Genomic DNA, 23,592 nt, shown 5'->3' with positions numbered 1-23,592 from the left:
AACTGGTAACCAATCAACTCTCTTTATTCCGGAAAGCAAACATACGGTGAAACTTAAAACTCCGCACGGTGCAAGAAACTTAAGAAGTACCCCTTAACCATAAACTTCCGGTCTTATCCTAGCGAACGCGTGCTTAACCTACGGTGCCTAAAACTAACGCGGCAATGTTCGGCGGCCGTCTCGCTTTGGTGAGAACTACCATAAGAAAGAACAGGAGACGGATTCCGACACTACGCCAGGACCCAAAGGACGAACGTCCGTACGACACTACGCCATACTTGGTTCGGGACAGGACCATACCGTGCCAAACCGAACCAAAACGTATTGCGGTGGGGTGACGTCATGCGAACTACGCCAACACGACCAGGTATCCCTGCGACTCTACGCCAACAGGGGGGAAAGAAGGGTGAAGGACGTGTTCCGACCATGCGCCAGAACACAAGGTAAAGGAGCATCATGCGACATGCGCCTACATGATGGGCAAGCCCGGCGACACTACGCCACCAAGCCACGGTACTTACGGTTACGGACGGACGGAACGGCACGAAACGGTTTACCAGAGAGAGAGTCTTGCGAAGGTGGTGCGAGACTCCCTGCTTAGTGCTACGGAGCTACATTTATACTATTCTCAGGGCCCCCACTATAATGACGCGTCGGTAGTGGGGGCCGCCGCCACTCAACGCAGGAGCGCCACAGTTCCGATCGGCACGTCGCTCAAGGCTTACCCCCTCCACAATTCCGCCAAACTGTACACGGTAGCGTATTTACAATAATCTACGGTGCACAGTTTCACCCGCTTGGTGGAATATTAGTAACGAATTTAAACGCTTCGTTACAATGCATGGTGGGAAGAATGATATATTAATAATATATAGGGTTCTATATAGATTATTTTATGATACAGGGTGTCCTACTGATCTGGGATTCTACCCACATCTCAAGAACGGAAGGTGTGATTTAAAAAAAGTTTGGTCTTAAGTTAAATCTTACACATCTAAAATATTTTCAAGGAAGATATGCCTTTATTTATACCAGGAAGTAGATGTCAATTCGTTTATTTAAACTAAAAAACAAAACAAATTCATCAAGTTAATTGAAAATTAGAGTTTTAGGAAAATTTTTCAGACAGTACGGTCGCGCAGATTGACACATTTGTTTAAAGTTCAAGAAAGGACTCGGACATGTCTATTTTAATTTTCGGGTCTGCTATTTTTTATGGTTATACGAGGTGGCCCAAAATTAAGTTTATTCGTTGACTTAAGGGCCTTTTCACACGGACCACTTTGTGGCGCTTGGAAGCGCTACTGAGAAGTGCGTTTTGACGAAACACTGTTTTCTATGGAGCTATTCACACGGGCTCGATCACCGATTTAGCAGCGCTACGGTGGCGGGTAGTGGTCGACTCTCGCCAAAACGCTCGACCGTTAAAAAACACGCCACCAATAGCAACACATGCTTTTAAATGCGAGTGTTCACACGAGACACCTCAGTGTCGCCACAGAAGCCCACAGAGATGGATGAGGAGGTAAATACAGACGATTTTATAGCTGCCGTTGAGCAATTTCCCGCTATTTGGGACACGTCGTCCAATAATTATAGTAATAAAATAATTTAAAAAAAATAGTTGGGAGCTCATTATCATACAATTTTTCGTCGTCTTGTTCCAAATCTCTGTACAACGTTGCAAACAATCCTCTTTCAAGTCGTTCACTTAGCAATGGATGGTCCCAAAATCTTCTTCTTTTTGTGATGCCGTCGACGCCTTCGAATCGCCAACAAAAGAAACAATGCTTCTGTTTCACTATCCATTGTAAATCAAACTGAAGACTGACCCGACCCGAGGACTTGAACTGTTGATCGGTGGCGCGTTTATGACAGGCAAACGTTTGCAAAAAGTTGCAGGCGCTTCTGAGTGGCGCTACTTAGCAGCGCTGCTGAGTGGTCCGTGTGAAAAGGCTCTAATTCTGTGAAATGAGAATTTATATTTTTAAGAAAAGTACAGAAAAAATTGTTTACGATTAGCAAGTGTATTTTTTTATATTTAATATCTTGGTAACTGTCTCAAAATAGAGAACATTACTTATGAGGTATTCATAATGCTCTGACAATGTGATTTTAGAATTAACTTACCATTTAAAATTGGTCGTTTTAATTTTGAATGTAGATATTTACCAACTGCGGGAATCAGGAAAGTAAGTTCAAAATAAAAACACTGATAGAAATATGATAAAAACATTTTATTCCAAATAACTAAAACTCGAATAAAATATAAAAAGTAACTAAATTTGCCGCAACATGACTAGCATAGAATAAAAGTAACCCACTTTAAGAAGAAAACTAGAAGTAGTTTTGAACAAAAAAGTAAAAAAGTTCCTAAACTATTTGGGACACGTCGCCCAATGACTACAGTAATAAAATAATTTAGAAAAATAGTAAAAATAGTCCTTATCATAAAATTTTAATTTCATAACGGTAACATAACAAGATCTAACCTATTGTAGTTAAGTACTAAGGAATATGTACCGGATGTTAAAAAAAAAACGAGAGGAACATAGAAGGTTAGCATAGGAATTTGTTTTCATTTTTTGTACGGTGTATTTAATTAAAAAAACTTTTAAATGAAAGTTGTAGAACAACTTTTTGGCTATTAGACTGTAACTTTTGCAATTTTCTCTGTTCTCTAGTGTTGCCTCTTTTGTCGCAACTCTAGTTTAAAAATGACTATTTTAATTTGGTTCGTTGAAATTGGCAGGCAATAATGACAAAAGAGGTATTACAAAAAAACGTAAATACAGTTTATAATAAAGCAATGGAGTCACAATCTCCCCCCCCCATTCACTTCAGCCCCATCAATTTAGTTACTTAAAAATGTTCTGTCGTGATCATCACACTGAGGCATATCTTCTGCAAGTGTTCTATGACGAAAAAAAATTGAAAAAAATTCATGCTGATAGGCAAAAATGTGTTTTGTAACTTTCATTTAGACCGTTTTTCAATGAAATAAACCGTACTAGCGTGAAAAGTAAAAAAAAAAGTTTTTTAATTTGACGCCTCAAAGTTGCAGTACCTAACTACAGTCTTAGTTTTCACAAAGTGACAAATTATAAAACAAACAGGGCTTGTTTCATTTTGGAAACTATCTGTACAGTAATTCGTAACCGAAAGGTTTAAATCGCAAAAGTATAAACAAAGATTCATTCCTTATCTCTGTAAAGATTGTAAACAATGTAAAGTTTTTACTCTAACCCAGTCCTTGTATTTGAGAATTTCAGAATGTTTCTCTCTTTCTAATGTGTTTGCTAAAATGCTTTTTTACCACCATAGACGGTTTTGTGGTCCACTGAATTCTTCCGGATACTTTAGTTTTTGAGGTAGATGGACTCTTCAGCGTTTGAACTGCCAGTTGTGAAATAGATGGTGATGAGGTTGATTGAAGTGGTTCTTAAACATAAGTCTTGTTCTCTAAAAGAGGAAACAAAATTTACTACCGTTTCTTAGATGTGGATTACTATTATCTACGGTGAAAACAAAATTCTGTGGCAACTGACATTTCCCCAAAAATTTGCGTATTGAATAAATTACCATGTTTATATTAAACAATATCTCGGAAAAAAAGTAATATTTTAAAGGTGGTGTTAGTGAAAACATACCATCTGTTAGACTGTCACCCATGATATCATTGCTGTCATTTAGATCGTCCAGAGGATTGTCTATTATTCTGTTTCTTCGTCAGCAAACTCCTCTTCGGGGTTGATATTGATCTCAGCTAGAGATTTTCCTTTATACTGCTCCATGCCTCGATTCTCCATTAAGAGTAATAACTTGCTGACTTTTGCCGTTTGATAAACGTCTTGGGGCAATCTGTAAATAAATTGTACACTACTTATGAAAGGTATTATGCCTCCTGGCATAATTCCGGACCCCTTTATTTTTTCGTTTGGTTTCGTTCTAGTTACTAAATAGCATTTTATTTACAGAACCAACTTTTCGATATTTAAGATGGTAATTTTGCGACCTTTTGATGATCACTTTATGTAACATTTCATTTTTAGACTGTTAAAATACATTTCATTCTAATAACTGCCATTTAGTAAACCAATGGAATTCTTTGACTTTTTTTGGGCTTTAGTATTCAAACAAAGCAGTTTGACAGCTAGAACAGCTGACTTGAAATTAATAAATACGGGTTGTCCCACTACTAAAGATATTATATTGTCACGTTTAGGGGGTAGCGTAGGAAGAGAAACAAGACTGTAGCTCCAGTAAGTCTTCTTTATTAGGCACTGTATTACTCTTAGCATCGAACACCGTCCAAGAGGGGGTGTGTGGGTGTGGGTGTGTGCGTAAGGCCTTCTGAAGTGCCGCCAAGCGGAACCCGCTCGATACGAGCAGGGTGCCCCTATGTCCGACACGCCCAAAGGATTTACTTAAGGCATTGCAACAGGGTAACGAGCCGTCCGGGCACTAGAAAGTTCGGACTGTCGCTCGTGACCTCCCTCTGGGGATGACCCCAGAGTTCGGTGATTTAGCCGAGCTACGGTGCATCTTTTATACTCGTCAGCGACCTCATTACGCTAACCTTGCTGACTATGGTGGTTACTGGGTGTGCACCGTAACTATTAACACGGGTGTGACAATATATCTTAATCAAATCAACACAATTGTGCAATTAGTTACAATAGTGTTTTAAGGGCTTTGTGCCCTTATATTTTCACAATGTTCGACTTCAATTCAACATCAACAAGCGCATTCAATTATTTCTTTGTTTTTAAGTTTGTTGGTATTATCACAGTATAGCCAGTATACAGTAGGGACACTTGCGTCGGCATCGAAACGTGACCATTCCTTGCCCCGCCGCCCATGTCAGGCCAGTTTCTGGCGGAGCCTAGTACACGGTGAATCGGCGACGTGCCGCTGGGTCTCGTAGCGTATATTTAACCTATTGATATCGGGTGGCATTGTTTTGTGTTTGTCATAACTTTTAACTAATACTAAGATTTGAATTATAAATAATAATGCCTGGTGACTACTGTTCAGTACCAATTTGTAATTCCCATCGTGGAAAAGAAAACATTTCGATTTTCCGGTTTCCCAAAGATGAATTGAGGTAATATATAATAATGTCATATTTTGAAAATGGTGTAACACATTATGTATTTTTATAGATCCGAACAGTGGAAAATAAAACTGGGGTTTACCGGAAATCACCCGTTTTCAAAACTTACACCAGAACAATGTCACACAAGGTTAATTGTGTGTTCTTTACATTTTTCGACAAAAAGTTTCACGAATTCACTACATAATCGCTTACTTAATAGAGCGATTCCAACTTTATTAGTTTCCGGACAATCTGCAGCAATAGATGCTAATTTACTTCCCAACATAAGTAGTGAACAAAGGGCACATAACAATATGTGCGACTTGGGAATTCAAACCAACATAGTGTTCTATGAAGATCAATCTATCCAAACACAAATCACGACAAAATTAGGTAATGAACAACTTTTTATATGAAATTTATTCAGCTTTTAATTTTTTTCAAATAGAGTAGTTTATCGCCGTAACTATACAGGGTGTCTCTTTCGCATCTTAAAAACCCTTGGGTAGTAGATTTGAAAGTAATAGGTTACAAAAAATATATTACATTTTTAAAAAATCAATTTTTATTTGACCACCCTGTATCTCGAAAAATGAGCAATTTCGGACTAAGGTAAGTTGCTTTAAATCGGCTTATTTTGATGTCAGGAATATGTCATAGAATTTTGTACAGACCTTTTAGAGACACCCTGTATAAAATGAAAGGAAATATTTTTTGGCATTCAAACATTTTTTTTTAGATATGGCTAGTCAAACGGCTTTTATATCGCTTCAACTCCCAGAAAAATGAAGCGAAGAAAGTCCTTCCAGGAATTACAAAAACTTGCAGATGAGAATATTAGGCGATTAGACGAGAAAATTACTATGAGTGATGTAGAAACATTTATAGATGAAAATTATTCTGAGGAATCATCAAAGTTTCTAAAAAGTCAATTTTGTCTTTTAAATAAGACTTCTAAAGGTTCTAGATACACAAACAACTTCAAGCAATTTTCTTTGAGCGTGTATTTCCTGGGGCCTACAGCTTATAAACAATTTTCGAAAGTATACCGTTTACCAACTGTAAGAACTCTAAATCGTTTTACACGACCGTGACAAATTAATCCTGGATTTAACGACTTTGTTTTCAAAATAATGCAATTACGAGTTGAACACTTTGAAGTCGTTTCTGATCAAGGATCAAATTTCTATAATCTTGTTAAAACAGTATTAAATTTAACTCCAGATAACCCATGCTTTTCAGTTGACAACAAAGAAATAGTTTATATTTTTGATGTACCTCACTTATTAAAATCAACAAGAAACAATTTTTTTCAACATAAATTTCTTTCAAGCGCTGGAGTAACTAGTAAACAATATCTTCAAAAAATATATGACATTGATGTAACAAAAAATATTCGGTTAATGCCTAAACTGACTAACGCACATATTTTCCCAAGCGCGTTTCAGAAAATCAAAGTGAAATTAGCCGTTCAGGTATTTAGTTGGTCAGTTACTACAGCTATGTCAGCTTATATAGATTTTAATATTTTGCCAGAATCTGCTACCGCCACTGTGAATTTCATTAAAAATATAAATAGTTTGTTTGACATTTTAAATTCGGCGTCGCTTCTAAATATTGCTGTTTTCAAAGGTACTGAAGAACAAGTTTTATTTTTAAATCAAATGGCAGAACACTTTAAAACGTTGAGAGTTGAAAATGTCCAAGGCAAAGACATTACAAAACAAATGAAATTCCTTTTTGGATGGCAGTTAACCATTAAGTCTGTTTTAATATTATTTGAAAAACTTAAGACTAATAATATACCTTTTTGATGACCAGAAATTTGAACCAAGACTGTTTGGAGAATTTTTTTGGTCAAATTCGGAATTGTTGTGGAAATTCAAAAAATCCGACGTCAATTCAATTTTGTAGAGCTTTCAAAAAACTGTTTTCATTAAAATATTTCCACCAAAGCGATGGGTTTAATTGCATGAAAGATATTAATGAAACATTGTTGCATCTGACCAATGCTCCAATTTTATTAAGTTTTCAGCAGGAATTTAGCAAATCTGAGTCAAATAAAGTACCACTTCCAGTATTTGTCAATCATTATAGGAATCTAACTTCACCTGAAGGAAATGCCCTAATATATGTAACGGGTTATCTGTTAAAAAAGACTTATATTAAACACCAATGCGATTTTTGTATGAATTTGAGTGACACTGATAGTTTGGGAGAGCCGGAGACTTTATTTTTACAATTAAAGGCATTTAACTCTGAAAAGCACAAATTTGGAGGACTAGTTGTCCCACCAAAAAGCATTGTAGAATTTGTTGCGGTCTTAGAAAGTATATTTGTACAAAATTTTGAAAAACTTGCTGCTCAGCCATTTGTTGGATATAAATTAAAATCACAATTTCTTCAAGTACCGTTTAAACATCCATGTGATCAATTTCCTTTGGATTATTTTATTGCATTGTATACAAGAGTACGAATTTACTTTTCACATTGAAGTTTGCTAATCGGAATATTAATATTTGCAAGATGAACAAAAAAAATGCAAAACTTATGATTTTGCAACATTTGTAAATATTTAACATAATAATTAGTTATATTTTTAAATTAAACTTCGGTTATGTTATAACTGATTTAGTTTCTGTTTATTTATAACACAGTGGTTATTATATTATATATTTAATATACCTATTATTTATTTATTGGCTTGTACTTACTATTTTAATCATTCAACTGAACATTTTTTTAACACACATATTAATTCAACAACAGCCGAACAAAAACCGTAAAATGTGCATTAAGCAAAATAGTTTTTGAACCGGCCTTGTATACACAGTTCAAGTGTGCGCTTCAGCGACTCGCAGCGCGCGACATATTTTGACCCTCGTAAACCAAGAGATAATTGATAGGCGGAGCAAACGGCGGAAAGCTATTGAGGGCCCGACTTCAAAGGAAAATCCGAGAGTGTCTTTACTGTATACTGGCTATACTGTGGTATTATCGACCTTGTTTCCTACTTGCATACAGACTACGTTGAGAAATGCTACATTGATAGGTGATTTATTTTTGCATTTATTTATTGCAAGTATGATCAAATATAATAATAATAATAATAATAATAATAATAATGTACTTTATTTAGCGTTTGCTATATACAAAAACCATTCACAAAATATATATAAAAAAATTTTCAAAATAAATTATAAATATGTATACACATTCGATTAAAACTTACTGACTATGTGTGCTCTGACAAGTTGTTTAAAAGCATCTAGGGTTTCACATTTCTTAATATTCAGGGGCAACAAATTAAAATCATACAATCCTCTATTTAAAACAGTGTTAAGCATTTGATCGGTGTTGCATTTATCAGGCAATATAAAATCGAGACATTGACGAGTATTATAACTATGTACATTTTTAAAAATTTTCGTTCTATCACAGATATATGGTGCAATCATTTTGTTTTTTATCTTAAAAATTAAAACATAAACGCTAAATAAAATCTTTTGTTTGACGGATAAAATCTTTAAAACGTTAAACATTGTGGCAACAGGAGTATAACGGTTACATTTTAAAATGGATCTCATCGCCCTATTTTGTACAATTTGTATTTGATTTACTTTGTATGACGGTAAACCATACAACAATGTGGAGCAAAACTCTAGGTGGGGAGCAGCTATGCTGTTATACAATATGAACCTGGTTTCCATGGACAGTTGTTTTCCAATTCTTGCAATAAAACTAACTTTTTTTGCAAACTTCCTAGTTATGTAATCAGCATGCTTTAAGAAATTTAAGTTTGAGTCCAAAATAACTCCTAAGTATTTAATCTGATCTTCGTAAATAACTTGATTGTTGTCGATAATTATATTTAGGTCTTGGATATTAATTTCGTGTAGGCGATGTTTTCTACCAAATAAACAAAATTTTGATTTTACGACATTTATGCACAATTTATTCAAACAAAGCCATTCAAAGATGTTTTTTAAATCAGTATTTACTAATTGTTGCATGGTTAATATATCGTTTGCCAAATAAATCATTGTGTCGTCAGCAAACAGTTCGATGCTGCACCCCTTCACACTTTCAACAATATCATTAATGTACAATAAAAACAACATGGGGCCCAAAACAGTACCCTGCGGTACCCCATGCTGCACAGACAATGACTCAGACACCCGATTATTATATTTGACTCTCTGTCGTCTATTATGTAGATACGATTCGAACCATTTTAAGGCCACATCTTTAATTCCAATGTTTCTTAGTTTTTGTAACAGCATATTTCTGTCAATCGTCTCGAAAGCCCTCTTAAAGTCTAAAAATACCGCCAAAACCATGTTGCCCCTATCCAATTCTCGATTAAAAACATCACAAATTTTTAAAATTACCGTTTCACAGGAGTGCTGCTCCCGGAAACCAGATTGATTTGGAACCAATATGTCGTTTTCCTCACAATACTTTTGAAACTGCTTTTTTACTGCGAGTTCTAGCACCTTTTCATAAATTTCGACTGTATTAATCGGCCTAAATTCATTATACATTTTTGTATCTTGGATTTTTGGTACTGGAGTGACTATTGATTCCTTCCATTTGTCTGGGAATACGCCACTGGAAGTGGATGTATTCACAACATCCAGTAGATGATTACCAGCTACAGTACACACATCACATAAAATGGCTTTTGAAATACCACTGATACCACCCCCAACATTTTTCAACTTTTTCAAAATATCTTTCATTTCTCTCATAGTCAGTGGTTCAAAGCGAGATAACGAAGTTTTCACATTAAGAGCTGATGAGGTGGCTCCATCGGGATGGGAATACGGAGGCACGCTATTTACAATTTCATTTATGCTGTTGATAAAATAATGATTAAAATTTGTGGCAATAAGCAACTCGTCAGAAATATACTGACCCTCAAACTTAATTTCAGCTGGTGTAGATGAGCGTTTACCAGGTAATATTAGTTTTAAGTTTTTCCACATTTCTCTTGGATTGTTTTTATTGTTGTCAATAATATCTTTAAAATGCCGTTCTTTTTCAATTTTAATCTGTTTTACAATGTGGTTTCGTATCCTCTTATACTCCCTCCAGACTTCGCCATCCCCCCCAGTGACGGCCCCCACGTACAAATTATCCCTGACTTGCATGCTCTCTTTAATATCCGCGGTTATCCACGGTTTATTGATATAATTTTGTCTAAATGTCATAACTTTTTTAGGACACATTACGTTCAAGATATTCATAATACTATCAATAAAATTATCTGCCAGAAGGTTTACATCTCCACTATCATTTGTCCACGAAACATCAAGCAAGTATTCCTGCATCTGGTCTAAGATATAATGTTTCATAGATCTACAACAAACCGTCATTTCATGTTGTTTATTCGTGTCCTGTTCAGGGTGTATAGATAGAATACAATGATCACTGATTTTCGGCGTCAAGTGAACTTCATAAGACAAAGATTTCTTGTTCGTGATAATGTAATCTATTAGTGTTTGGCTTCTATCAGTGATCCTTGTAGCAGACGCAACAATCTGCGAAAACCCGCTAACATACACTTGTGACAATATTTTTTCGCCATAAAACGAAGGTTTCAAAAGATCAAAATTGAAATCGCCCACAATAATATTTATGCCATCAAAGGTACTAACATTGTCCAAGTAGTTACTAAAGTAGTCAACAAATTTGGCGTTTTCTGTTTGGGGTGGGTGGTACATAACCGTACACAAATACTTAATCCTATTTAAACAAAACTCAATGGACAACAACCATACATAATTACTCTCACACTGAACGGTACTGATTTTATACTTTATATCGTCTCTGACAAAAACCATTACACCACCAGTTCTGCGGTTGCTTGTTGCGCAGCTCTCCACTCTGTATAACCGTATGTTCAATTCCACTAATTCGACATCTGCAGAGACGTGAGTTTCGGATAAAAAAATAAGTTTGGGTTTCCAGTCGTTTATAAGGAGTAAAATACAGTCTTTATTGTTCAAAAATCCCTGGCAATTAAAGTAAATGATACTGGAGTTTTGGATAACTAAATTATTTGATTGCTATTGCAAAAATTTGTTTTTTTGCATTTTTTCGATCCGTTTTAAGGTTTCACAATTCGCTACATCCCACACTGTATGGTTGGTTTTCAAATTTAATCCATATTTTTGATTTGACACAATACAATTAATACATTTAACATTAACTTCCTGGCATTCCCTTGAGTCATGCTCCCCTGTGCATTTAGCGCAAATTTGTTTATCTTTGCATTCCTTTTGTAGATGGCCAAATTTATTACAATGATAACACCGTATTATTCCGTATTCGTTGTATACGGGACATCTATTCCATCCTAAATTTAATCTTTGTTTATTTATCAACAAGTTATAGGTGTTGGAGTCTGCTTCAAAAATAATGTTAAATTTGTTGTTGACAACATTGGTTTTTCGAAGTATTTTCATATTAAAGCTGATGTCATTATTGTTTAAATCATTTTGCTTTATCACCCTATTTACAATCTCTTCATCATCAATGCCGTGCTCGCACGCATTAACACCTACAACTTTAATTCTATGTTCGTGCTTTTTTGGTCTGTCTACTTCATACTCGGTACCAAGCCTGGTCTGGATCTCCGACTGTACACTGTTAATATCTTTTTCCATGCCACAACTGAGTATCAAGCTACCATTCTTTGTCGGACGTCCGATGGCGACCCCCACTCCAAGCTCCACTGGATTTACCTTCTCTTTTAAATCTATTTTAATTTGCTTGATGTCCTTTTGTTGGCTTTTCTGTTTAATCAATAATACTTTGCTATCGTTGGTTTGGTTACTTTTGTTGCAAACTACTGACGCATATGAAACAAGCGAGTTACTAGACGATGAAGAAGGGTTTTCCTTTAGTTTGGCTATTTCTAACCTGAGAATTTGATTCTCGGCTAGTAGCTGATCGACTTTCTTGGTTAACTCGTTTGTATTTTTCAAAACCAATTGCAATGTTTCACTCATTGCTTCAATGACACTTTGATCAATATTGTCATCTACTCTGCTTCTCTTTCGCGCCCTCCCACCAACATTTTCAGGTTTGTTTTCGCTACATTTTCCACATTTCCATGAACACTTTCTCATGTGGAATCCACGAAGATCAACATTTTCACATTTGGCGTGATAAACATTTTCGATGATATAATAAACTTATTTTAATACCTTCATTAATATTGTCACGAATGGAAAATCCATTAATTCAAAAGATGGACTTACTGACTTAAAAACACGAGAATATTCGAGGATTGTGAAATATTAAGCGCACAAGGCAAGGTCGCACCAGGATGCACTTAGTGCATCGTAGCGGTGATGCGTCACCACCGCTGCTGCTATGTAGAAATATGAAAAACAGGCGACGAACAATAACAAACTACGTCAGCCGATCAAAATATATTTTGCAAATGTATGTGGTTTAACAGAAAATTTCCACTCTGGCGCCATATAAAAGACGTGGACATGCCTAGAACAGGGAGCGGTAAATCGGGGGATGTCAAAACAGTTTTTTTAGTGGCGCTTTGGGTAATTCCATGTAGGCAAGAATGCAGGTGTTCCTAAAAAGCGTGGTGTAAACACAAGTGTAATGTTGAGTCCTAATAATCGATTTTTCAAGTAAAATTTGAGTAATTTCAGACAATTTTATTATTATCTCTTTCTTATTGATTATCTATTATAGGTTAAATACAACTTATATACATACTTGTAAAATGTCTCTCCTTTGATTATATGACATTAAAAAAAAATTAAATTTGATTGATTTTTTACTATAGCACAGTGCGATAATCAGTATTATTATGAAATTTCTTTTTTGGCGTCCCCTTTTCTGATGCATACAGTTATGTTGTTGTGTCCTTGTAGTTCAATTAACGTTAAGCACTTACCAGAGCTGATGAGCAATGCTTCATTTTCAGTAGAAGATAGTCAACGTTTTACTCTGTAGACATTTACTATGTAGATGTCCATATCTTTATGGAACGTTTTTTAAAGTTACTGATGTGAAAAAAGATAAGTTGACGGCTGAATGTCAATTATGTCTCCCAAAGAAAACTTACATTAAAGGTAAAGTTGGAGTAACAACAAATTTTCTTAAGCATATAAGAAAAATTCATCCAGCATCATTGAAAGATTATGAAGGTCACAAAAAGTTGAAAAAAGAGAAGGATAGTTTATCTAATCAAGAAATAAACTCAAAAAGAAAATACTCTCTACTAATATCCGCAGATAATAGCAAAACTAGCAACAAAAAACAAAAAATGCTATAAAAAATAACAGAGACATTCCGAAATAAATGTTCACAACCAAACCAAGAAGACTTTGATAAAAAGCTTTTGTATTTCATCACAGATTTAATGTCTGCGATAAATGTAATTGAAAGGGAATCATTCATTTCCCTTTTTGAAGGGACAAATTTAAATGTTATGAGTCGAAAAACTGCGATGAGAAAAAGTAACGATCTCTGCCACGAAACCTTGCAGTCTGTCAAAAAGGAGCTAAGTAATTGCAAATATGTTTGCACTAGCTTTCTCGGTTTAACTGTTCACTGGATCAACCCACAAAATTTTAACAGGTGTTCTGCAGCTCTATCATGTTAAATATTTGCTGGGTCACATACATACGACAAAATTGCCGAAACAATTGACGATATTCATACCAAATTTAATATTAACGACAAGTTAGTAGCTACTGTTACAGACAACGGATCAAACTTTGTAAAGGCTTTTAACGAACTTGGTTTAGAAGATGACTCCGGAGAAAAGTCAGGTGAAGAAAGCATTTCTTTCGTTGACAGTGATGACTTGGAAGAAGCATTTTTACATCCTCATTTGCCACGTCATATTCGTTGTGACAGTCATACTTTAAATTTGATAGCCATTACAGACATAAAATCTATGATGCCGAGATCATACAAAAAGTCCTTGGTCATAAGTTATCCCGGACCGACAAGACGGAATTCATTCTATGATGCAGTTTCTCATATAATAAAAGATAAACAAAAACTTCCGGTGGTTTTCAAAGAGTTAGGAATCGATATTCAATGTTTCAAGGATTTCGAATTGAACTATTTATCGGAATACTGAAATATTTTAAAACCACTTGCCGACTCGCTGGATATACTTCAAGGAGAACAAAACACATTTTATGGCTATTTACTACTATGTCTTGGGTCAATACTTAGGAAATTTGAAAAGTTAGAAAGTGAAAAATTAGTCTTCACTCGCCCGGTGTTAGAAGCATGTAAAAATGGACTTTTAAAACGATTCAAAAATTTTTTTGAAATCAATTTGGATTCAGTTGAAGTTTCAGAAGCTATTAAAGCTTCATTTTCAATTCCAAAATTCAAACTAAAATGGATTAATAATTTTAAATCCCATTCAAAAGCAGATTTAAATGAAGATCAAATTTTAAAACTAATTATAGATACTATATGTACCGACTTTTCCATGATTGAAGATTTAGTTCTCAGTAATCCTACTTGTGTATCAGCCACAAAGGAAGATGAGTTTTTTGAATTTGATGATTTAACACTATCGACAACAGCTGAAAACATGGATGCCAGAAAGAATAACTTAAAAAAAAAAGTTGAACTCGAGTTGCTGCAATACATAAATGACTGTGATACCAATATTACTGCTTTAAATAATTATCCATCAATCAAAAAAGCTCTTCTTTCGTTACACTTGCCTGCCGTCATCCGCTCCAGTCGAACGACTTTTTTCATTCGCGAATTAAATGAGGTCAGACGGAGTAACTTTTAAAAAAGACTTTATTTGTTGAAATGGGACGTTTACTAAACTAAAAACTAAAAAAATATGGTGAACAATTATGCCGAACAGCCTGAAGCTTTGACACGGTCTTAATGATTACGGTTGCAGCGTTACAATCGCTTTTATAAAACTTAATACTAGCGTCAGCAGAAATATTGGGTGCATCAGCAGAAATACTAGGTGCATATATGGTTTAGGGATATTTCTCCTCCACCCTAAGTTAATTCAACGTCCTCGTTGATAATATTTTGAAGCGATTTTAAGGGAATAACTTTAAAATCTTTATGTTTTTTCCATTAGTAAAATATTACACAAAAAGCACAAATTAAAACTATAATACAAATACTAGTAATAATAACTAAAGTTAAGTGCGAGTTATTCTGCAAAAGTAATTCTTCAAATTTAATAGGTTCTAAAAGATCGTCTTGAACCTGACCTGGATTATCTAAGTGTTTAATTTTAAGATTTAGAGAAAAGTTGGTAATTTGTAAACTTGGTACATCTGGTAAAAGTGTGGTTACATTATTAATAGCTAGTGAATACTTTTGCTTATCAATAATTACATCACATTTACTTTGTAAAAGTGTACAGCCATCTATTAACACTTTTTCAAATCTAAAACAATCTTCATAAATTATTTCTGATGTTTTTTGTACAGAACAATAAAGCATGTGCATGTGTTAATGTGTGAACTTTATAATTATTGTGAACTAAAGCATATTGACAATTTTTGGATAAAATACAGCTATCAATAAGTGGTTTCGAACATATCCACTTGTCACTTATTTCGTTACAAACTTTATACCAAAGTTCATTACAATAGAACTTGCTATAATCACAATTTGTGACTCGTTGTTGGGTACGGGGTAAACAAATTTTAAATCACAAGCACTCACTTCAAACACTGGTATTTTGGTTGCAAGAATGACCATATCGTCCATTATTAATAGACCAGTTTTACAGATTAGGGTTAAAACCCATTAAAGCCCAGCGTTACCATATGGCAACGAAATTACAGATCCCTATTTATTTGGTAGTGACGTAAAGTTCTAACTACCTTCGGTAGATGGCGACGTAATTGATATTAGATGACATCATTTTTGACTATGGCGGTTGTTTACTTATTATAAGCGTGTTTGTTGAGATTCTATAGCAGTGTTTATAAAAAGGATTTGGATTTTTATAACAAAGTATGGACGTCAAGTTTGTGTAAGTGAAATATATTATCTAATATTATGTGAAATAAATTGTTGCATGCAAATTAGTATTGCCAAAGCACTACAGATTAGACTTTCATGCACAAACATCACTTGATACTAGTGTATTTTTTTGCAAAACTGTCCAAAGTTAAATGTTACCATATGGTAACACTAGGACTTTAGGATACAATACTTTTTACAACTAAAATATTTACTTTAAGTGTTGGTTTGACTTTAGAAGAGGCTCTAAATATAGCATATTCTAATGACGTAGATATCGATTCAATATATATTGAACCTCCAGAAGCTACCGCACTAACCGACGAGGAATCGGGAGACGAGGAAGATTGTGACGTAAACCATCTTTCCGGAGGACAGTTAGCTGCTAAAGCAGAAGTTGTTTTGACTAACAATGAAAGGATTGGTTCTTTTGAAGAAACTAATAACCTTCCTCAAAATATAAGTTTGGCTTTTACTTCCGTCCGCAACTGTACGGAATTTTCTTGGATTGATGGAGATTTGGTAAACCAAGAATACGAGTTTCCTTCTCCCAGTTATGATAAATACATGGATAAATCAATAATAGAAATATTTGAACAGTCGAAGCTTTATGCCCAATTCAAAACTAATCCCGACCCAAATATTTCAGTTGGTGAAATGAGGTGTACTATTGCAATTCTAATTCTTTCTGGCTATAATAAACTGCCCGGAAAACGTTTTTATTGGGATACCGGAAATGACATGAAAAACAATTGTTGATGAGAAGAAACAGATTTTTTAAAATATTGCAATTCTTACATTGTGCTGACAATAATAATCCCATTTTAAAAGATAAAGCTTGGAAAATTAGGCCTCTTATGGACAAACTGAAAGAAAGATTTCTTGCTGGATCTTATTAACTTTGATTTGTACCAAGGAAAGTGCGTTAATGAGAACAAAGAAATGGAGAAAATTTTCGGTAAGCCAACTGAACCATTTATCAGAATGCTGCATGAGATACCTGATGGAAAAAAGCTCTTACACTATAGGTTTTATTTTGATAATTTGTTTACAAGTGTAAATTTATTACATTATCTACGTGAAAATGGTTACGGCGCTACAGGTACAATTAGAGAAAATAGAGTTCCAAAATCATGTCCTCTACCTAATAAAATAACAATAACAAAAATATTGAAGCGAGGAGAACATCGTTCAAAATTAGACACGTTGGCGATTCTTGGGGACGTTAGTGACGAGTTCTTTCTCTGGGACGTTAGTGACATTTCGGTCAAAATTGTACTTTTCATATTTTAAACCGGATAAATGTGTAATCATGTAAAACTGCTGACAATATTTTGTAGTAATTACTAGTTTTAACCGTGACCCACCGGTGGAGCATGACGGCTGTTGGAGAAAAATTTATTCTGCAGCCACCGGTGGGTCAAACCGTATCAGCAAAATGTTTCTCATTGGCTGGTCACGTAAACAAGTACGGCATCGGCTTGCGTATAAAACGCCACTGCAAGCGGCGAACGGAATCTTTTACGACGCAGCCGCAACACCAGTACAAGGTATAAGTAATAGTTCCATATTTTTCTTTTTGTATTATACACACTATATAGAACCCCTTGACTGTTGCTGTCAAAAACTACCTCACCTGTGGAACTATTAGATTTTGCTTTACCATACCGCTTATTTGTTTTCGCATCGCATGTCCGTATCACTTTTCTACAAATTAGAAAATACTGCGCTATCATCAGTTCCACACTGCATTCGTATTTTTCTCTAAAATTTTCATTTTTTTTTTTTTGGAAAGTAAAGTTATCTAATAATCTATATCTAATATGTTCCTTGCAGATAAATAAAGGATATACTAATCAACATGAGTTCAAGAAGTAAAACAATTGTGAAATTAGCAAAAACTTCCAGTGAAAATGTTGAACCGCATTCAACTTTTTCTTCTTCGTCAAAACAAGAAACACATGATCCGTCGTTAGTTGAACCATCATCTACTCTACCTTCTTCGCAAATGTCACCAACAACTGATAACCCACCATTAAACGTAGACCAACCACTTCAAACTTTACAAAATGAAAATTCAAATGACAAATATTATTCTTCTTCGGAATCTGAGCCATTTGAGGATTCCAAAAATTCCTATCATCCTTCCGATAATCAGCCCGATGAAAGTGAAGACGTTGAGAATTCGTCGGAAAGTTCGAATAGTGAGGAAGATATTAGAAACGGTTCTTTTTCTGTAGAGTATGTGAGAGGAGCAGAAACTGTTTCACCTGATATTTGGTAACATTGCACTGACCTCCCAAAGCAATTTCCATTCATTGGGCAGAGTGGATTGAAAGTGGACCATTTAAATTGCGCAGAACCGGTTGATATTTACAAGCATTTCATAAGTGATGAAATTTTAGACACAATAGTCCAAGAAACCAATAAATACGCATTGCACATTATCCAGAAAAAAACGCTTCCCCGACGATCATTATTGCACAAATTGACAGAAACTAACAGATCAGAAGTTAAAAAAATTCTTGGCATTCTAATGATAATGGGTGTCAACAATCTGCCAAAAAATACGCCTATATTGGTCCAGTAATGACATGTACTCTAATACTAGAGTAAAAAAGACGATGTCCCGAAATCGATTCGACTTGTTGCTGAGGTGTTTGCATTTTGCCGACAATAGCGACCCCACAGCTAAAAACGACAGACTGTTCAAATTGAAAAATGTGCTAGAATTGTGTTGTCGACAATTTCAAGGTACGATGGAGCCTGGAGAAGAAATTGTCATTGACGAGAGTATGGTCCCATGGAGAGGCAGACTGATTTTTAGGCAGTATCTTCCTGCAAAATCGCACAAGTATGGTGTAAAATTGTACAAAGTATGCACGCCTGAAGGATACACGTACGATCTAAGAGTCTATGCCGGAAAAAAACGATTCTACTGGTTCCATTGCAACTAATATTGGCGGCCATACTTATCGCATATGTATGGAGTTACTAAAAAACCTTACCAACTGTGGAAGAATTCTATACTTAGACAACTTTTATACAAGTGTAAAATTGTGCGAGGATCTGTTGGATTGTCAAACATATTGTCACACCCGTGTTAGTACTTACGGTGCACACCCAGTAACCACCATAGTCAGCAAGGTTAGCGTAATGAGGTCGCTGACGAGTATAAAAGATGCACCGTAGCTCGGCTAAGGCACCGAACTCTGGGGTCATCCCCAGAGGGAGGTCACGAGCGACAGTCCGAACTTTCTAGTGCCCGGACGGCTCGTTAGTGTCAGTGCAGTGCCTTAAGTAAATCCTTTGGGCGTGTCGGACATAGGGGCACCCTGCTCGTATCGAGCGGGTTCCGCTTGGCGGCACTTCAGAAGGCCTTACGCACATACACTAATGAAGTAGAATCACAAGCAAGTGCAAATGTCCCAGCTGGCAAAACAATAAAAGACACAAATCGAAAACGAGGCAAGAGTAGTCAGGGAGCAGCAGAGTAGGGATCAACCAGAAGTAGTAGGAAAAGATGCGCTGAATGTTATAAAACCATTAAACACGAAAAAGGAAGCAAGAGTGAAAGCAAAAAAAGTGTCAACGTTTTGCGAAGACTGTGAAGGGCAACCCACCATATGTATTATTTGCTTCAAAAAAATTAATCATTAATTTTTCCCGATTTTTTAATTTTGTTTCCTTTTCCTCGTTTATTAAGTTGTTAAAATAAAAGAGTTCTTTGATGTAGTAATAAAAAATGTAGTTACTTATATTCATAAATAAAGAATAACAGTATTCTTTTAGCATTATATTGTCACGAAGGATAATAAATCAAATTTATTTCACTTGAAAGGAAACATTAAAAAATGTGGAATGTTTATATTACTTGAGCGGAAACATTAAAATTGTGGAATGCGGTCGGAGTGCAACTGAAATTAAGATGCATTTGCTGAATTGCGAAATAATGTGGAATGTTTTCCAAGTACCGATGGTCGAAGGTCGTCACGAGTTGTCGGCTAGACGAGGCCAGGTCTGGGAGTTTTGATTGGTGGAATCAGTGTCTGGAATACTATAAAAAAGAGGTTGCACCCTAGAGAGGGGTTCAGTTCAGTTGAGTCCAGTTCTTTCCAGCCAGTCCAGTTTGCTGTGCACCACGTTAGTGACCGAACCACAAATGTCAATTAGACATGTCCGTAACGCTCAAGTAAAGTTAATCGTGAACGCGCGTCAAAGTGACCAGCCTCTCTCCAAGATTCTGTCTTCTACAGAGATGTAAGTATGTTTATTGTACTGCTATGTTGTGTGTTAATTTACGCCTGGTTTATTATGATTTTATTGGGAGTTAGTAACGTTTTCGTTGGGTTAGGAAACCTGTTATTTTATTAGCTAGTAAGTTAGGAGTTGTTAGGTTAAGGTACTTATTCAATAGAACTTGATGGTAGAGTTAACTGTGTTTTATTTTCACGCTGAAACGAGATCCCAGGCAAAATAAGTTGAATTAAATTCAACACGTCACGCTAGTCGTGACATATGATCCCAGGCGGTCACCCATCCAAGTACTAACCACGCCCTACGCTGCTTGACTGCGGTGATCGGACGGGAACCGGTATATCCAGCGTGGTATGGCAGTTGCCCTCCGACCGCATTCCACAATTTTAATGTTTCCGCTCAAGTAATATAAACATTCCACATTTTTTAATGTTTCCTTTCAAGTGAAATAAATTTGATTTATTATCCTTCGTGACAATATATTGTTTTAGTTCGTTCTAATCGGAAAATTCCGAATTCTACGAAGTCACGCTGCACATACAAAGATAAATCCGTGGTACAGCCGTAGCTCCAAATTCAAAGATGTTCTTATATTAACGTAGCTTTCTATAAGCAATATAACACCCAATAGTCCGTGCCCCACCGGTGGGCACATATGTCCAGTAAGAAAACGCCGCGTGACCCACAAGTGGGTCATGACGTCGCCAACGTGCTAGATAGACAAAATGGTGTTCTTTTTGTACGCTGGCAGGACAACAGTTTAGTAACTGTAGCATCCACATCATAGGGAGTCTCACCAATTTCATCTGTCAGACGATTTTCTCAAAACGAGAAGAAGGTGATGCAGGTACCCATACCCAATCTAATCGCAATGTATAACAAGCATATGGGTGGCACCGACGTAATGGACGCAAACGTGTCGCGGTACAGGATCTCTATTAGAGGAAAAAAGTGGTGGTGGTGCTTGTTCACTTGGCTAATAGATGTTTCAATTGAAAACGCTTGGACAATACACAAGAAAAGCGGTCATAATATAACTCAGCTTCAGTTCCGTCGAGATATTGTACAGGTGTATTTGGCAAAATATGGAACTCCCAGTAAGGGACCTGGAAGACCAGCAGCGGCAATAAGCAGTATGGCAGGAAATCGGATAAGCGATGATTTGCGCTACGACGAAAAAAATCATTTGCTAACCTTTACTGAAGGTAAAAAGAGAAGACGGTGTGCAGGAGAAGGCTGTTTTTCAAGCGTTAGGACCATGTGCCTGAAATGCAAAGTGGGACGGTGCATTGAATGCAATACAATTTTCCATAATAAATAAAATACAGAGCCATTTCTATGTAAAAACTTTCAATACAATAACATTTTGCCAAAAACCGAATTTCATTTTTTACAATACCTTAATAGCCTAGCGTTACCATATGGTAACGGCATGTAAAACAAAAAATAGCTATACATTTTTCAAACAATGTTCTTTTATCATCATTTTGGAACCATCTAGCTTCAAATAAGTCAAAAATTACAACAAAAATCACAAAACATGTATTCGGGCTTTAATGGGTTAATTCTGTGATATGTCCTGTGTATAAGGCCATAGAGCTTTTTTAGATATTCCCAAATTTCATTTATTTCGCTTGGAGACAAAATTTCCAAATCTAGTGTTTCTAAGTGTGCAAAAGATATCATCCTTAATAATTTTTCCAATAGTTGATTTAGATCATTTATTTGGATGTATTGTTTAATGTTAATTCATTCGATAATTTTGAAAAACCCATTTTAATGGTGTTTGAATTTTTATTGATGATATCTAAAGTATCCTTGAATTTATTCATTATATTACCTGCAAAGGAACTAAGTTCGTTGATCTTATGCATCGAATGCGAATGCGTTCTGAGTAATTGTATCCAGGTCTTTATCGTCTAGGTTGCCCGTGATAAATTTAATACCACTTCCAAGAAAGTTCATTAGTCCTCGCTTCCTGCGATTTTTGCTTTCCATTAACTTTAGTTTCTCATAATTGCTATATGTATGGTTAATAAGCTTGTATGTATGAAAATATAAAGTGGTTACTGCTTTGTTATTTTGTTCATCTACTAAAGGTTTTAAGACTACAATGTTAGTTAAGAACTGAGATCAAGTAAACTTAATACTAGATGTGTTAAATGGTATATACGTAGTATGATAATGATTAGTAATAAGCGATGGTGATACATCTTCCATGTAGTACCCTGTATTAGGTAGTCGGTGTACTTGAAGGGCCTGCGTCTGAAGGATCGGGAGACTGAAAAGAAGTAGGATTTTTCCTAAGTCTTTTGATTTTTCTTAAATGAACGTTTACAGGTCTTGTTTTAGAAATACTTGTAATTTTATTTCTGTTAGTCTCCGTAACTCTCGTGCGAATGTACTGAGGGTTCATTTTGTTACGAAGCGAGTTTTTTCTGTACACAGTATCATCTGTTTGAATGTTAGGTGGTTGTTCAGGATTTTTGTTTTGTATGTGCTGTCTTATAAACATGCTCGTAAAAGGGTAAAAGTTATTTCTTTCTTTTGTCGTTATACTGCTCATAAATAGTTAAATCATTATTTAAACTAGGTTCATTGAAATACGGACCGTACAAGATTGAAAAAGGTGAATGTCCAGTTGTTGAATGAATGTTTTGATTGTAAATTAAGATTGCCGATATCATGAGATTTTGAGGTGTTTCATCTGGATTTTGCATTTTTAGTACTCTTAATTTCTCAAGTATTGTTGAATGCAATCTTTCTATTGGACTGTTTGATGATGAATTTCCTGGTGTAGTGTAATGAATTTCTATATTAAATAATTGACAAAATTCTTTGAAGGTGTTATTATGAAATTCTTTACCTTGATCCGAAACTATTTTTTGAGGAGTGTTATGATGAGCAAAGTAATGTCTAAGTTTATTCAAAATTGTTACAGCGTTTTTGTCTGTAATGTAATTTTCTTGGGCGTATTTTGAAAAGGAATCAATGATGGTTAGGAATTGACAATTCGAAAATTGGAAAATGTCTATGTGAAGAGTTTTAAAAGGTTTATCTGATAGTAGTGGACCTTCGAATGCAATTCTATACGGGTGTCTTTCGTATTTTTTTTGTAAACATATTTCACATTTATTTATGTAATTGGTTATTGATTCTCTTAATTTTGGCCAGTAATATTTTTGTTTAAGGTGGTTATAGGTCTCAGTTATACCATTATGATT

General features: G+C 35.4%; 1 long non-coding RNA gene and 1 pseudogene across 1 annotated transcript in view; both read right to left on the bottom strand.

The window, feature by feature from the left end:
* Positions 1–16,709: 16,709 nt before the first annotated feature.
* Positions 16,710–23,592, bottom strand: part of LOC145735662 (uncharacterized) — a 105,741-nt gene continuing 98,858 nt past the window's right edge. Inside the window, exon 4 of the long non-coding RNA XR_014179734.1 lies at positions 16,710–17,563. This is a non-coding gene — a long non-coding RNA (uncharacterized LOC145735662). The remainder of the gene's footprint in view (positions 17,564–23,592) is intronic.
* LOC145736125 (5S ribosomal RNA) lies at positions 20,615–20,733 on the bottom strand (annotated as a pseudogene).

This window comes from Ips typographus, linkage group LG11 (assembly GCF_016097725.1).
Source record: "Ips typographus isolate SLU linkage group LG11, UJ_Ityp_2.0, whole genome shotgun sequence".
Taxonomy (NCBI): domain Eukaryota; kingdom Metazoa; phylum Arthropoda; class Insecta; order Coleoptera; family Curculionidae; genus Ips; species Ips typographus.
The sequence above is the reverse complement of the archived record's forward strand: the minus strand, read 5'-3'. Positions and strand labels throughout refer to the sequence as shown.